At 42.5% G+C, this 17,602-nt stretch overlaps 2 pseudogenes; both read left to right on the top strand.

Moving 5' to 3' along the window:
* The first annotated feature begins 13,933 nt into the window (after window positions 1-13,933).
* On the top strand, window positions 13,934-14,538 carry LOC147417370 (uncharacterized; annotated as a pseudogene).
* A 915-nt stretch (window positions 14,539-15,453) lies between these two features.
* LOC147417369 (chlorophyll a-b binding protein 8, chloroplastic pseudogene) lies at window positions 15,454-16,198 on the top strand (annotated as a pseudogene).
* Window positions 16,199-17,602: the final 1,404 nt, after the last annotated feature.

Here is a 17,602-nt window from a genome sequence, read left to right as displayed (position 1 = left end):
CTTCGAAAGACAATTTATCAAGGCCACCACCGTTATCTTCCAGGTGGCCATCACTTGCGCGAAGGCCAGCTTGGTCGCATCGAATGTCATCCTATGCATGTACAAGAGTGGCGTCGTCGATGGGAGCAACATGAGGGGAAACCTGTTCCAGGAATGAAACGTTTGTCCATTCTCCATACGTTGCCGTACTGGGGTGATCTACTAATTAACCATTTTCTAGATCCAATGCATATATTCAAGAATGTGGGAGAGCTCCTCTGGAAGACAATCATGGGAATGAAAGACAATCGAGCTTCACGAGATGATTTGCAGTCGGTTGGAAAGATGCCAGAGCTGTGTCCTTTCACCAATGCAGCTGGTCAAACAAAACTTTCAAGAGCGCCATGGGTATTGCTAAAAAATGAAGAGCTACAAGTGAAAAGGGTGATTTCAGAGTTCAGGAGGCCAACAGGATATATGCGATGTATCAAGACAGCATTCAGCCGTTATGATCAGCTATCAGGTTTGAAATCGCACGACTGGCATAAGTTCTTGCAATTCATTCTTCCAATTGCGATCAAGGAGTGTTTAATGGAGGAAGTGCGGACCTGCATATACAAGATTTCAGAGCTAGTGCGGTGGATCTCTTCCAAGGAGATACGGGAGGAATCTATTGCAGTCGCAAAGGCTAACTCCATTGAGGCAGTTTGCATGATTAAGAAGTATCTACCCACGAGCTGCCTAACTATCCAAATGCACTTGCTCGTCCATGTAGTAGATGAGGTTGCAGTGGCAGGTACAGTCCACAGCCGTTGGATGTTCTTTCTAGAGCGGTTCATGAAAACACTTAAGGGTTTTGTTCGCCAAAAAGCACGTCCAAAGGGGAGCATGGCAGAAGGATGTCTAGTGAAAGAGTCTCTTGTGTTGACGACCGAATTTCTATCTGTTTCTGACCCAGAAATGCCTCGACTGTGGAGCGATGAGGAGGATGCAAGACTGGTGGAAGAGGAGCCGCAAGGGCAAGGGGTGCTGAAGAAAATGAACCTGGCCATGCGAAAAAAGATCATGAAGTTTTGTATACTAAATTCACCGCCGATGCAAAAATGGCTTGAAAGGTACGAAGAACAGAAAGAGAGACGCAATCTAGAGCGACAGGATTTCAGGAGAAGTTGAACCACTAGAGGCTTACCCTTGCCAGACTATCTCGCTCCTCTACCTAAATTCCCTACAATGGCATGGTTGGACAAGACAGTGAGAGCAGCTCGACAGATCGGAGAACCCATATCTCTAGAAGAGGAAGAGATGGCTATTGGATGTGACTCGAAGTATCATACATACATGGCACTGTGGTCGCATGGAAAGCATTTCAGAACACAACAAATTGACAGCAGAAGAAACACGTTTGATAGTGGGGTAATTGTTAGTTTCATGCAAAAGAGCAGGGCCAGTGCTAGAGACACGAATGAGAGCACTAGCAACCTGGTTTACTGTGGTCTGGTGTCAGATATCCTGAAAGTAAGCTACAGGCGGTTTGAGATGTTTTTGTTGGATGTGAAGTGGTTCAAGGTGATTACTTCTGGTCGCAATGCAACGGTACGTAGAGATGGAAACAAGCTTGTGCAAATAGATTCTACAAAGACTTGGACAGATGCGAGCGACACATTTGCTCTCCCCGAACATTGCGAGCAAGTGGTATTTGTACCGGACCCTCGAGAGCGACAATGGTGGTTTGTGGTTCAGGTTGCTCCAAGAAATAAACAAGTATTTGAAGGGCAAGATCTCCTGGAGGAAAGTCAGTCAGACGATGTCTATACTACTGTGACATTAGATGAGATGGAAGAAGGTATGGCAGAGGAAGCTGAAAAATATATGAGGGATGACGCAGACGAGCTAGAATTGACACTTGTAGATGAAGATGCAATGGATGAAGACAATCTGCCAGAACAAGTTGGGGCAGAGTTATGTTTGCAATTAGAGATAGACGATGATACGATGCAAGACCTTATCGATGATGCCTCACTCGTCGAGGCCTAGGCCTGTAAGTGTTTGTGTGAAGACTTTGATTTAAAATTAAGCTTAAAGTTAATTTAAACAAGTGTGTTCTGACGCTTTATTTTACTTTCTTTGTGCAGGACTTTAGTATGGAAGACGAGATTCTAGATCCCGCTTCCATGAGTGCAGATGCATTCATGGGCTTCGTTACACGGATGACGCCTGCTCAGATGGCAGAGGCTTCTCAGTACTGGGTAGCCAGAGGCACAGGTACTACGCCTCTAGGCTTCACACCCGAGGGACCGACGCCTAGGGGGGGGAAGCCTACGGGGTTCAGGATGCCTATGGGTACGACGCCTTCTTCTCCCATCACGGTCACTTCGACACCTAGGGGTGGGGCAGAGGCGGGTACGTCCTCATCTCCGCAGCACAGGCGCACTCGCCGATCTCGGCGATCGTCAGGTGGAGGTGGTGGTTGCTGTGGAGGAGGGTCCACAGATGCTTCGACCCCTCCTCGCTCACGACCCCCGTCTTACCCAGGCACACCTCTCGACACACCTCTTGGCACACCTCGGACACCTTGGGGGGCACACGATCCTAGTGCCTACAAGCTCTATACTGTATGGGGAGATGGTTCTGTTGACATGGATAGAGTCGGGACTGAGATACGACAGCGGATTCGCCAGCTCGTGGAGCTGTAGTTTTCGACCATCATTCTGACGTCTTGGGATCAACAAGACAAGGAAAAAGTCACTTACATAGTGGAGACCATCCTGAGAGAGTACCAGCCTGCTTCGGGTTCTACCGTTGTTTTGGTGCGGTGGATCAAGGGTGTTGCACGGGACACCATCAAAAATCGACGAGATGCAGCTCGGTAGGCTTTCAGGACCGGCTCGCCGAAGCCTTTGGGCATCCCACATGAGACGTGGCTACAGATCAGGGAGGATGAGCGGACAGCGGCCACGCGGTTCAGACAGCAGCGTGAGGCCGCACAGGTACGACAGATGACTAGGGGGACATCTCATCTTGGCAGCGGAGGCTTCGACACCTTTCGCTATGAGTTTGTGAGTTTCTAATCCAATCTTAACTATGGCGTTTTTTAAAACGCGATGAATCATGTATTCTTATTACTTTGATTTTTGTATAAACGCAGAATCTTGCGATGCATCGAGCTCCATCACGCGAGGATGAGTCAGATGGATATCGCAGAGGTATCTATGAAGTACTTAATGATCTTGAAGCTTCAGGAGAGCCTGTAGACTAGGAGGCCTTACAGTCTCGCTGATCGCTTGAGGTGAGACGTTAATATGTGTGAGTTGATTTAATTAGTCAGTATATGTGAAGTAATATCAATACTAATTTTGTGAGTTGTCCTATGTGCAGGTTGCGACGCCTAGTCATTAGTGGACCAGATTTCATCTATATGCTTTGTGAGACACAGACACACTTCTGTGTCTCTTTTTTGTACAAACAGTTAGTGTTCAGACAGTTATTGTTTCCCTTATGGTTATGATTATTGTCATTGTCATTGTATAGACAGTTATTTTTTCTCTTTCTGGTTATGCTTATGGTTATTGTTAATTTTGTTTATGGTTATGGTTATCTGCATTATGGTTTTGATCAAAGTGGTTATAGCCGGTTATGCTTTTAAGTTATGGTTATGGTTCGTTATGGTTATGCTTTTAAGTTATGGCTATGCTTTTCAGTTGGTACGGTTGTCTTTCATTGGCCTTAAATCTCATGTGAGATCCTACATGGATAGCATGTAGGAGGCGTATACATGATATGGTTTTTTTTGAAAAGTTTATGTAAAAACAAAGGGAACTCTGCCGAAATTTCTGCGTGCGGGAGCATGGTTGATATTTTGGTGCTGCTCGCTTTCTTGGGCAGAGGGCAGGAAGTCTGGCTGTGGCTGTGTCCATCTTTTAACTGGGAACAGGCCAGGCTACCTGCCCTTTGCCCAAGAAATTTTTTTTCTGCTATGGTCGTCGCTATGCCTGTCGCTATGCCTGTCGCTATGAGCGTCGCTATCCGCGTCGCTAATAGCGACTAGTTTCATAGTGACGCGCATAGCGACGGGCAGCGTCGATAACACCTGTTTTTGTTGTAGTGACTTTAAAATTCCAACATAACCTAAGAGACCAATTTGTCACACACACACACACACAGAAAAGAAGCTTTATTGATGTCCTATGGCACGCATATACGGGTATCGGTGTGCCGATTGTTCTTTGCATGCTGAGGAGCATATAATGGGTAGAAAAACAGGGAGAGAGAGGATTTGGAACTCAAATAAAATGAGTTGCTCTAAGCAACCTCTGTAAAATGCCAACATGACCTATGAGACCAATCTGTCACAAAGAGAGAGAGAGAGAGAGAGAGAGTGAGAGAGAGAGAGAGAGAGAGAGAGAGAGAGAGAGAGAGAGAGAGAGAGAGAGAGAGCTTGCAATTTAGGAGAAATGTGCTATAATATTTTAACAAAAACGTTAAATACTGTTGTGTCCCCCAGGGGCGGTCACTTTTTAGAATGTGTATGATATCACGTGAGTTAACTGGAGAGGATTATTAAAAGACCAAAATGTATAAAAATGTATACATACAGAGGGGGGTGGGGGTTTTTAAATAGGCTCACAATGTAAGTATAGTATGTATATTAGGGTATTATTAATTACCTCTTGAACGCACGTGATATAGGGGTCTTTTGATGAGTGACTGCCCCGGGCTGTGTCCCAATACTTACCTATTATTTCATGAATTATGTTTTTCTTAGGATTAAGATCTTACAAAATGAAGAGGCAGAGGGTCGATCTAGAAATTGTCTTAGGTGAACATGAAGCAGAAGAGGGACCACCTTAGTTGCTGAGAGGCTCTTTAAAGAGAGATGTGGACTTTGATCAAAAAAAGGATACATCTCTTGGAGATGATGTTATGGGGACAGAGGAACCCCCCAATGACTCAGAAGCATCAGAACAAGAAGAAGTGCTTCTAAGCCAAAAGCTTCAAGTGACTAGCACCAAAAAGAGAAACATTGATCTTTCTTCTACATGTGAGCTAGCTGCAAAATGTAAGGAGGGGGTGGATGAGGTTGAAAATCTTGCATGTGTGGATAAAAGACTGTTTGATTTTGCAGTATCTGCAAGAGCTACTAAAATGTTCGACAAGGTATCTTCTATATTCAATGCCCCATTCATTCCGGATGACCTTATAGCTCAGCACAACAATTTCGTCAAGTCTAAAGAGACAAGTTTGAGCTTGAGGTCCACAGGGGCAGGGTGGTTCTTGCTGACATGGTGGTGGTGCACTTAAAAGATTGTGATTCCACAAGACGGTCATACAAGAAGTACCATCAGCTGAATATCATCTATAGACCCTCATGGTGTCCTATACACGAACGAGATTGCAAGCTAATTAAATAATCCTTTGCGTTCCTTCTATTCTTAAATTCTCTATTTGCTAGTCTATTGAAAGATCCTTCAGAGGTAACGGATGAGGAGGATATACCACCCAATGAGCAAGATGATGAGGACATGGTGTCCAATGAGGTTATCGCGATTGAGGAGGATATTAATCTTGAGGTAGAGGCTAAAGAGGTGCAACAAAGAAAAATACTTACAGCTAAAACATCTGACATCAAACTACCTTTAGGTGTCTCTGGATTTAATAAGAAGCAAGCCACATTGATGCTTCCTGGACTACTAGAGTTCAAATTTGGTGAGAGGATCATACATTTTCCTCCATGACATTCAAAGTGTATTTTCTTAAGGGAGGACTTTGCACTTGCCACCATCTCCAAATTTGAAGAGGGGAGGAGTGGATTTGTATTTGATGACATAAGTGATGACGAGGTGATGGAAACCTCTAGTAACCCAATGGAGTGCCTCAAAATCTGCTTTGACAAGGTAGAAAAGTATAGAGAGACACTCCCGGATGAGGATACTTTCCAAGCTATCAGAAACAACCTCAGGCCATCAAGCAGTACTCGGGAAGTAGAGAACTGGTTTACGCGTCCTGCAGATGGGTCCAGGAGGTCAGTGGACCTATGGAAGGATGAATTATATATGCAAGATGAGAGCTACATGGTAGCCCCCCCCCCCCCCCCCCCCCCAAAAAAAAAAAAAAAAAAACTAGTTGTCACTGTCTTTCTCTAACTCATCCTTTTGTTTATAGTCATGGATTACTAAAAATGATGACTTCCTTTGTCCTCGGACAAGAGAATATCGTGGAAGGGATGCAACACTAGGACAATTTCCAGAATCGGTGAGGCACCCACACTAGTCTTTCACAATGGAATGTCACAAGCGGGAAGTACTGCAACATTCACCCTCAAAACGCTCTCACAATTCCTAGTTGGACAAATTCTACCAGAAAATGTAGACAAAGTTATCCTCGTCGACAAATTGTTTACTACAGAATGTTTTGGATATTGTCCGGGGTACACTGGTGGTCGTGCAACTTATTATTACACCTACACAACAATGGCACTCACTTTGGGGAAACTAAACCCAAATGAACTCTTAGATTATGGCAAACATTTTATGATCCAATAAAAGGGTAATGTGCCAAGAGATATCCACTATCTGTCATCAAGTTGAGAGACTTGGGATTGTATTGTATCTATTATATCATTAGGCATCTATTGTACATGTTGTGACCTAAAATCAAAATCTCTTGATCCACCTATGGTTAACATATTGCATTGTCTCTCTCCACTTTTTCTAGCCTTTATGAGCATTGAAGTCGTTGAACGCCTCTACTTGTTTCCTTTTCCTTTGTTGCAAATGCCTAATTGACTATCCCGTTGCCGAATAGTCCAATACATGTTTTTGTTGCAGCCGGTGAAGGATTCTGCGATAAAACCACTGAAACAACTCTTTCAAACTGTTTGACTTCTCTTAAGAGCCACCATATTATGTGTGTCTGAAATATGCATTCTTGGTAATAAAATGAGACTTTTCCAAGCCTTGGGAGTTCCATATGTTTGGGTTTCCATACTTTTGAATGAAGTATGATAAGTGATTGAAAATGATGTGCTGCAAATAAAACAATTTGACAAACTTTTAGTCCTTATCATTTAAAAGGGTGCTTTAACAATACCATGTAATGAGTAATCTGAGTTTCACTCCATGCTGTCCTAAATGCTTTCTTTAGTAGCTGAAGGTTCTCCTTAAACTTGTTTAGATCATTTTGTGTCCAGTCATCTTTGTCACACATCTGAAATAGAACATCGATGGAATGCCACACTTTACCCTTGGCATTGAGAGTTGTGGGTTTCTGGTTCTTCACTGCCATATGGAAATTTTCCATTGTTGAAACTCAATTTTGTTGACATGAGTGGACTGATGTATCCTTCCACGCTCGGCTAGCTTCTCATCTTTGATGCCAATTGGTTTTGATAAAAAACAACATGACTTGACCCCACCAATAGATGTTTGCAAGGTACATATTTATCATTTATTGATATTTTCTCGTCCAGCTAGTTTCACATTGCCACCATGGAGACCCATCTCTGATAAAACCAGTTCAAGCGCCTCTATTGCAACCTTCAGTTATTTTGAGTTCTTGATTTTCCAAACAAACCCAATATACAAATACACCAACTTCTCCAGAATTATGCAAAGAGCATGCATTGAACAAATGTAGACATTGACAAGTGGAATATCCAAAATTGGGTGGAAATTAGGATCCTCATTGTGGCGAGTAGGAGCCTTTCTCCACCATTTTGGGTCCATCGTCTTTGCAGGCTCCATGCAATACAAGCATGGAGCCTTTACCATAGCACCCACTCCACAATTATACATACACTTCAGTGTTTTAAGGTCACCTGCAAGATGCCGTTGGACCTGAAAGTCTCCCCTCCCATTGACAACCAACACCTTTCCTTGATTCATTTGTTTATCAATGATATCAAGGATAGGGGTTTGATGGAACACCGAATATAATGTCATGGTCTTCTTTCTTTATTTTCAAGATTAAATCCGCATGAGAGTGAAACTAAATCTAAAATTAAATCTCACGTGGGCTCACCAAAGCTAAAGAGAATATGGAAATGGAATACTTGAAAAGCACCAAGCCACCATATGTTTGTTTTTGATCGAACATTGAAGTATAAAGGATCATCAGTGGGGCATTTTGAGGGACCTATTCATCAATGTTATTGTGACTCATTCTAGCTTGTTGTCTTTGAGAATCTCACACTCATCTAGGTTCAAAACAAAATGTAGAACGCCACGTGTCTCTCCAAATGTTACATTGTAGAACTTAATTATTCTAGTTTGCAACAAAGTGAGGTCCATGAAGATACTGTTGTACTCATCGTAAGGTATCGTTGTTCCTTGAGATCTATAAATACCATCAATATGAAATGGAAAGCCAATGAAATTTGTCTGTGCATGGTTGAGTTGAAGTCTCTCTTTCCAAACACTTGTTGTTGTTGGTAGAAGTTCAGATTTTATTCCATTCTTCACAAAAATGGAGGAGATAGACTGTTGAATAGCTGAGTACCCTCTCTTACTCACTCCAAGTGTGCCTTGTATTTCACTGGCAGGCATTTCACTCTTTGTAATAAAGTGGTCAACAACATTCCTCTGCAAAACCTTATACTTTTTTTCATGCATTATATCCTTTGCGAGACCACTTGTTATCAAAGGCTTCAGCTGCTTTCCTACATTGGCCTTTGGATCTATGTTTTTTTCTTTGTCTAGATATATAGCATGTCTACATAGAAAATATAATAGACATAAGAAAAAAAATGTATAGTTGAAATAAACTAAAAGGTTAACAATCTTGACCTCAATGCTTGGATTCTTTTCTTGAGACTCCAAATCCAACCTTCAAGGTTTCAAGATTCCGTAGTTTATTATTTTGCACACAAACACCTGAGCTTGTATCTTTCCTTTAATGTAAGTTCCACACTTTTTCTTGCAATACCTGTATTTCTTGTGTGCACTGCAAAAAGGATTTTTGGTCTCATAATGCAAATTAGAAAGTCGTATAGTCTCATTTGCTTAATTAGAGCTTTGTAGTAACCAAGTAAACCATTCTGTCCATTGCTTGCAAAAGTCAATAAAGTAGTGGAATTTCCAAATGTAGGGGAGGCATTGGTCATAGGATTCAAAGGATAGAGTGGGCCATTTGTCCATAAGTCTATGTGTTTTGCTCCCTCTACTCTGAGTCTTTCTTTCTTCCTGTGTGTTACTATTGTGTTTGTTTTAGTTCGCTTGCATAAAGGCTCATTTTTAGGATTCAAATCAACGTGTAGATGATATTTATGTCTTTTAGTGAGAAGATTTGAGGGGTTGGATGAAAAAGCTATGAATACACAGTCAAGAAAATCAAGAAACGAAAGAGTATTGCATACATCATATGGAAAAGAAATTCCCTCCTATATGACTAGGTGCATTCAATATAGCTGAAAAGGGACATTTCATCAATCACTACGGCCATTATGACTTTGTCAAAAGAATCCACTTGAATTACACTTTTTGAACGCTTGATGAGGATACCTTTTCTTTTACCACACCAATTTTCTAGAGAAAGAAGGCAAAAATTTATATTTTCTTAGAAGGACCTCCAAATGACCTCCCAAATTCCCTAATGTCTCTCTCTCTCTCTCTCTCTCTCTCTCTCTCTCAACAAGCAATTTCATTGTAACAAGGTGGAGCAAATAGAGGGATCCCCCATAGGCCCTCTAAAGGCACCATTTTTGGGCGCTTGCCTGAAGTGGGGCCCATATGGTTTTGATTTTCTTGATGTGTAGCAAGCATGCATAATGACACCGAGTTTGGCGACTCTTTCTATTTTCTTAGAGGGTGCTCCAACCACCCTCCACAATCTTGATACTCCTTTTAAACTGGCTTCTTCAAGTAAGATGCTCGATTGGCATGTGCTTCTTTGCTTGCACCAAAGCACCCTGTTGTGGCTCTAACTTGTGGGCAATTGTGTTCAAGAGACCTCCATATTAAATGCCCTTTATAGGCCTATGCAGAGTCCTCACTAAGCAGTTCCATAAGAGAGAGTTCTTCTTATTAAAGGGCCCTCCATATTAAATTCCCTTTATAGGCCTATGCGGAGTGCCTAAGTAGTTCCGTAAGAGAGAGTTCTTCTCCTTCTTCTTCTTCTTCGTCTTCTTCTCTTCTCTCTCTCTCTCTCTCTCTCTCTCTCTCTCTACATTGAGGTGCTGCAAAAGCTGGTGTAGTTGCAACCAAAGCATCCAAAGAACATTTGTCCTAGCCAAAAAAGTCTTCGAGTTTTTAGGACATAATATGAAGTATGTCATTTTTACTCAATCTTGTAAAATTTCATCTGTTTTCTAGCCAAGATTTTTCACACGTTGGCCATAACTCTCTGTATCTCTATGCTTGTTTGTTCAATAGGAGCCACCCCCCCCCTCCTCAACAACAAAGTTAGGTTGCATGGGAAGCTAGCATGTGAAACACTGCGGGTGGGGGTGGATTATGCAAGGATATATGCAAGTGGTGCTAATAGCTAAACATCGAGAAAATGCACTGCTTTTTTCACCTTTTGGTGGTACCACCAATAGCCCCTAGAAGGAGGAAACTTTATTGGTTTTCAAATGTGGGAAAGGGAAATAGAGGGAGCTATCATGTTCCATGCAAGGATATTTTTTGAAAAGCATGCAAAACCTAGGTGTATCTGCATGCGGGTAATCATGGCATGGCGTGGGGTCCTTGTTTTCCAGAAACCTCATTAAGAATTGATGTGGACTCTCTTGACACCTATGCTCAAAGCTAAACTGCTTTCCTTTTCCCCACCCTTCTTGCTGGGGTAAAGGCACCGCGCCTTTCCCTGGGCCGGCGAACGTCCAGTGTCCGACCACCCACTGTGTATACACACTTTCTTATTCTGTCTCTACATAAGAATAAGGAGCACCTCACTCATACACATTGTCTCTTCCAGAGGCTGCTCCATGCACATCCTATGTTCTCTCTCTCTCTCTCTCTCTCTCTCTCTCTCTCTCTCTCTCTCTCCCCCCCCCCCCCTTTCCTTACTCTTCACACACGCACCGCATTTGCGCACTCACAATTGGTATCAGAGTGCATGGTGATCATGGAGAGCATGATGACTTTGAGAGCTTCGAGGCAATAGCTCGCTCGCTCTCGATGGTGGAGAGATCAACAAAGCTTGGAATCTTTGTGAGAATGGAATGGGAGCTTGTGAGCTCAATTGAGAGTGATGTATTCTCTTGTGGAAGATCAGGAAGGAGTGTGGAAGATTGTGTGTAAGTGAAGGTGCTGTCCTAAAAATTGTGTGCGCAGCAGTACTATTTTCAAATTCATTTTTCTCTTTATAGAATGCACATATGAGAATTCTGCCCGGTAACCCACTTGTTTCAACATGTTCTACAACTTTGCAGAAGAAACATTTTACAAATTCCTCACGGTTTTGTTGATATTCAGCTCAGACTCATGGATGCAAATATTACAGGTTTTTTGTTTTTGCATAGTATGCGAGTTTGATGCACTTTTGGAAGCACGACAGATGCTCCAAGTGGGTGTATAAATTATGAGCTGAAGATGCAATTTAAGCTTGTGCAGAGCTTGTGGTTTGAGGGTTTTTTGGTAGATTTGGGCAATGAAGTACGGGGGCGTTTACACACGATTGAAGCGGTCTCTTGAGAGACACGGTGTTTGGAGCACACTGGTGGAGCTTCTTTCACAGGTTTTCAAAGGATACTTTGGTAGTGATTTTGTGCTTGGATTCATGGTCTTTGCGGATAGTTTGCATATGGTGATGACACAAGGTTGATGCCCATTGTACATGCATTTTGGCGAGCACTTTCAAGTGCCGGTGACCTCTCTTGAGAGCATTGTTTTTGCATTGATGAAGTTTCTAGATTGCAACTCTTTTCGTGCTTGCTTATGTATGGTCACTCCATTGATGTACATTGAGTACGGATTTCCATTGTATGTGAAAATGTGGAGCCATTTTGGCATTTTTACTCATTGGCATTGAGTAGTGTTATGGTTTACGATAGAGATTGTACTTGACTTTTTGCTCAATTTTTAGAGAAAACTCTGCGAGAATTTTTCGAGATTCTCACCATGGTTTATGCGTATCCGTAGTTTTCTCTCTGATGGTTTAGTGGTCAAGAAAAACTCCCACTTTGGCAGTGATCGAGTGTTTACTCTCACTTTGATAGATTTTGACAGGTTTGTCAATTTGGACACGGTTTGATGTTCTTGTACCCACTCTCACACGAGTGAGGATTGGCGTATGCTTGTGTGGCTACAGACACGTAGTCAAAGGTTTTTGCAGATATTTGTAGGTAGTTTCTCTTGTGGGATGCATTTTGAGCTAGTTTGCTCTCTACTTGCGTATATGGTTATGCGCTTTATGCACGGTTGAGCAGTTTATCCTAGTTTATGCTTGTAGATAGCCGGTTGTGGAGTTGTTTTATGCATATGTGATCATCAATTTTGATGTGATTGATCGTGCTTTTGAGCATTGTGTAGTGGTTGAGTTACCTTCACTTTGTTGTCAATTTTTGGCATGTTTTATGGTTGAGATTGTACTCGAGGTTTTGCTCAGTTTACATGGGAGATTTTGCCAATTTTTTCAAAGATGGAAGATGCGACTCCTTTCCATTTTGGATCATTGTTTGGAAAAATCTAGCAAATGTCTAGAAGGTCATAATTTGTTTGTGGCAAATTTCAATCTCTTTTGAGCTTGTGTCTGCTCAAGACAAGGTGGTAAGGAAATCTTGCTAGTTGGATGAGGGAAAGGGTTGCATCGTATTGACATCGCATTTTTTTGAGATGATAGAGACTTGCCAAACCAAGAGCTACCATGTATGTCCACTAGGAAGAACGCTAATAAGTGAGAGAAGATGCTTAGATCTCTCTCTCTCTCTAAAAAAAAAGAACAAAAGAAAAAAAAGAAACAATATCACTATCACCAATTCACCATATACAAAACATCTATACAACAAAATACTGAGCTTGGACAATATCCAAGAAAAAGCCTTTTCACTTTCAGGGACCAAAGATGACTAGATCTACTTTGACCTTTGACTTATCTTTCTTCTCTTTCACTTCACCTTGTGCATTCTCCCACTTAAAGTTTTAGTCCTCATGAAAACCAAGCCATTGTGTGAGCACAACCAAACTACCTTCTTCTCTCTCTCTCTCTCTCTCTCTCTCTCTCTCTCTCTCACACACACACACACACACACACACACACACACAAAACTCTCTAAAAACGTCTGCGTCTCTTTCAATTTTTAGATTTCAAGTTCGCTAAAATATAGTGCTAAGAGCCAATTGAAAACTCAAAACAACCAATTGAAGGGACGGAAAGAAGAATAAAATTCGGTTTGAAAATTAAAGAAAATAGAGTTTAATTGTAAAAGATGCCATTATTTTGAGAAATTTCCTCTATGGATGTTTGTGAAATTGATTTTTCTTGAGCACTTTCTGAAGCATGTGAACCGGTGCTCTCTCTCTCTCTCTCTCTCTCTCTCTCTCTCTCTCTCTCTCTCTCTCTCTCTCTCTAACACGTTGAACATACACTCATTAGAAGTATAACAAGCTGACATTTGTCCAAAAATGATTTGCGAAAAAAACCCAGCAGCCGTACCACAAAGTAAAACCTACTTTAGCAACGCTATATTCCAGAGAGGCACCTACCTAATATTAATTAAGCTAATTCTCTAGAATCTCAACGTCCCCATTGTCAATATCTGTTGCAAATCCTTGGGATTCTTGCCATCCACAGAGAAACCCACATAAATGCAGTACCGAGAATTTCCTTTACTGTGCCAGCAAGCTCCTTTGCCATTAAACGAGGACGCATGACACGGGCAATCTTGATCACATCATTGAGAGAAATGTTTCCATTGTGCTTGATGTTCTTAAATGTATAAGGAGAAGGAAGAGGAATCTTTAGGTCATAACCAGCTAAGAGCTCATGGGGCACACTAGCATGGAGCAAAGCCTTGTTGGCAATGCTAGTACTGAGTGACAAGCAGAAGAAGAAGAAAAAGGAAATCGAGTGTTGGCTTGCATGGTCAGATTAATAGGATGAATTCTGCCAATGCAATTATGAGAGTAGCCAGTAATCATGAGGAGCACCTACAGTATGACAATGTCAAAAATGAAAATGATAGCATCTCTATTGTTTCTGTGAGTGGGCTTCATCATTGTGGTATTTAATTATGCATTAAATTGGCAGGAATCTGACTATTAGAGCTTGCCCTCTTCGAGATTAGCAAGGGAGATAATTGCTGGATGAAACTTAGAGCGGATTAACAAGGTCCTTAGCACTAATCATGAGCAACTCCAACTGTCTTCAGAGGCCGTGTTCACACCAGAGCACAGGCGCCAACCACATCAGTACTCGTTCTTGAGCAAGGTTTATAGCGTGTTTAGCTACTATTTTAGTCCTGTAAGGAGAAGCTGCAGCTGTAGCAATGCATTCATCTTCTTCCTATTGCGCTCGGGCTCATTGAGGGATTTGATCACAAGGGTAGCTGTGGTAATTGCTCCCCTACTTCTAGTCCTGCTCCAGTTTAGCGTCACCATTGAGGGAGCCACTCGTAAACTCCAGTAGACGGTAGACATATATGAAGCTGAGTGATGTATGTTTTGAACCCACAATAAAGATGCAATGTTGATAAAGAAAGGGCGGCCAGAATATGGAGGAGGTGTTTTTTGTTCGTTTAACAGGAGGGGAGGTTCGAGCTGCCTCTTCATCAAGATCGGGCCTCTGGGTCTATCACCCAAGAAGGTAAAGGGCCTATGCATTATCGTCAAGATCACTATCCAAAATCGTGAAGCCAAGGTCGTTGTCATCGCTTTCACTATCTGCGAGAGATCCAATTTGCGCGGAATCTCTGCTGGTTTCCTCTTCTTTCTTTCTGCTGTTTCTACTTTTGCTCTTGTAACCCTGCGTTTCCCTCACTCTCTCTCTCTCTCTCTCTCTCTCTCTCTCTCCCTCCCTCTCTCTCTCTCTCTCTCTCTCTCTCAGGGTGCACACATGCACAACATTAAGGTCTACTCCCGATCAAAAAATGTTGCAGGCCCACCAACACATTTGCACACCCTGTACTCCACCGTTTTCCCCACCGTTGCTATCGGAACGTCACAACACCATACTAACCATTTGACACCGGTAGCCTACCATTTGCAATGGGAGCTTGCATCTTAGCCATAGAATGTTCGTAATTTTGTGGGCGTGCAGTCCCGCCATCTTCAATCGAAGCCTGTCGGAGGTTCAAGCTATGCATGTGTGTCTTCCTACGGATGATGGAGGCCAAGATACCATCCCCCTTACAATTGGTTGCCTAGGTGCATGTGTGCAAGATATATCTCTCTCTCAAACTCTCTCTCAAAAAACTCAACACTCACAAAGAGCACGGGCCTTTGAGAGAGTTGAGTTTTTTGAGAGAGAGTCTAAGAGAGAGATTCCTCCTCTGTGTAACATTTTGTGAAGCAAGGAACAATCTGCCGTGAACGGAAGGTCACCATGGTTGCCATGGCATCAAAAGCTCTTTTGTCGTCGTCTCTCTCAACAGCTACCATGCCAACGACTACCTCACTCGACTGTTCCCGCCAGCAATTCTTAGGCGGGAGGGCTCTCAGGGCTGCGGGCCCCTCTGCTTCCTCCAAGCGTGCATCCTCCTTCACCGTTTGCGCAACCACCGACAAGCCCTTGAAGTCTGACAGGCAGTTATGGTTTGCATTCGATGGACCTAGAGGGGCCTGGAGGCTTCATTGAACCTGATTTATGGAGAAATCATCAATGGAAGATATGCAATGTTGGGTGCCGTTGGAGCTCTCGTGCCAGAGATCCTGGGCAAGGCTGGTCTCATCCCTCAAGAAACCATTGTTGTATGGTTAAGGACTAGAGTGATCCCACCTTTAGGAACCTACAACTACGGGGCAGATCCCTAAACGCTATTTGTCCTTGAGATGGCCCTCATGGGCTTTACTGAGGTGCACTTTAGAGAACATGATTATTATAAGCCTGGATCGATGGGAAGCAGTATTTCTTAGGTTTCAAGAAGGGTCTTGCTTTGGGAAGGATGAGAAGTCGATGAAAGAGTTGAAGGTGAAAGAGATCAAGAATGGCAGGCTTGCAATGCTTGCTATCCTAGGCTACTTTATTCAAGCTTTGGTCACTTGTAAGGATCCCTTCAAGAATCTACTTGACCATCTTGCAGACCTTGTCGGCAAGAAATCTCCTGACTAACCTCAAGATTTTGTGGTGATAGGAGTTGTTTGAAATTGCTTCCTTTTGTAACTATTGTGCTTTCAAAGAGCTATGTTTCAAAAATAGAGAGAGAGAGAGAGAGAGAGAGAGAGAGAGAGAGAGAGAGAGAGAGAGCAGAAGCAATTGCGGCATAAGCATTCATGACGGTCAAGCGCCACAATGGTGGACATAACAAGCACGGAAGAGGCCACACCCCTTCCATGCAGAGCTCGCTGCCTAGTGGCGGAGTCAAGCCCACTTTTGTGGAACTCTAGAAGAAGGTGGAGGTAGGGATTGCTGAACAAGGGAATCCGTGCATCAAAGTTATTTTTGACGCACGACCAGAAAGGTTGGTTTTTAAGAAAATATTCCTCGAGTGTGATCCGGCAATTGTGGAAGACAAACCTCTCTCTCTGTCTCTCTCTCTCACACACACACACACACACAAACTCTTCATCTTTGTTCTCACCAAAAGATGGGTTTGAGGTGATTGCGAAGGCATTGCATAGAGTTTATTGCCAAGTTGTTGCATGCAAGTGGTGATTATCGTTCATGTCGAGGATACCTTGTGATCTTCATCACCTCTCCTGCCCTTGGCCACAAAATTCTCGTGACTGGGGCCTCCTCTTTTGCAACTCACCATGAAAACTCTAAAAGAGTCCGTAGTCCATGAAAACTTTTATTTTCAAGTATGTGATGTGAAGGATATTTTCCTCTTCCTCTTTGTTTCTCAAGTGTCATGATTACACGTTGAGACATCTTGCAATTGCACGTGCGCACACACACACACACACACACTCTCTCTTACTTGTCCAAGCATCTACCATGGCTTGAATATTGATGACCAAAAGCCGTGATTCACATGAGGGAGCATAACCTTAGATAATCAAGGAGTTAATATAAGGGTGGATGGTTAAAGTCTCCATAAGGAATCCTCTAGACATTTAGAGACAATGATAGATAGATTGTAGTATGTAATTTGATGCTAAATATTTCCATTATGATTTAAGTTCTTGTATCTTGTGGGTTTTGTTCTTTTTAATGATTGCTCAGAAAGGTCTGCTTGGAGTTTAAAATTCCTCATCTTGCTAGGGCACATGACCATTTATGGACGACAATGTGGCCACAAGATTGTTCTTATGTTTGACGATAGAGTCTATGCTCTTTCTATCTCTTTTGTGATACGACGTTATGAAATAACTAATACATTCAATTTGCATCCATTAACTCTAATGGGAGAGAAGGTGAAGATAAAAGCTATTGAACTTGCTAGGGGTGAACAAATCTTCCTTCTCAACCATAGCCAATGTCAACTCTAGAAGATTCGCATTGCTATTGAAACATACAAGGCATTGGAATGAAGGATACACTAGTAATAGTCCGATGGTCCCTCCAGAGTAGTTGGTGTACTACTTGCAATGCC

The sequence above is a fragment of the Adiantum capillus-veneris genome, unplaced genomic scaffold (assembly GCF_014529385.1).
Source record: "Adiantum capillus-veneris isolate H3 unplaced genomic scaffold, ASM1452938v2 Hic_scaffold_263, whole genome shotgun sequence".
Classification (NCBI taxonomy): Eukaryota; Viridiplantae; Streptophyta; class Polypodiopsida; order Polypodiales; family Pteridaceae; genus Adiantum; species Adiantum capillus-veneris.
The sequence above is the reverse complement of the archived record's forward strand: the minus strand, read 5'-3'. Positions and strand labels throughout refer to the sequence as shown.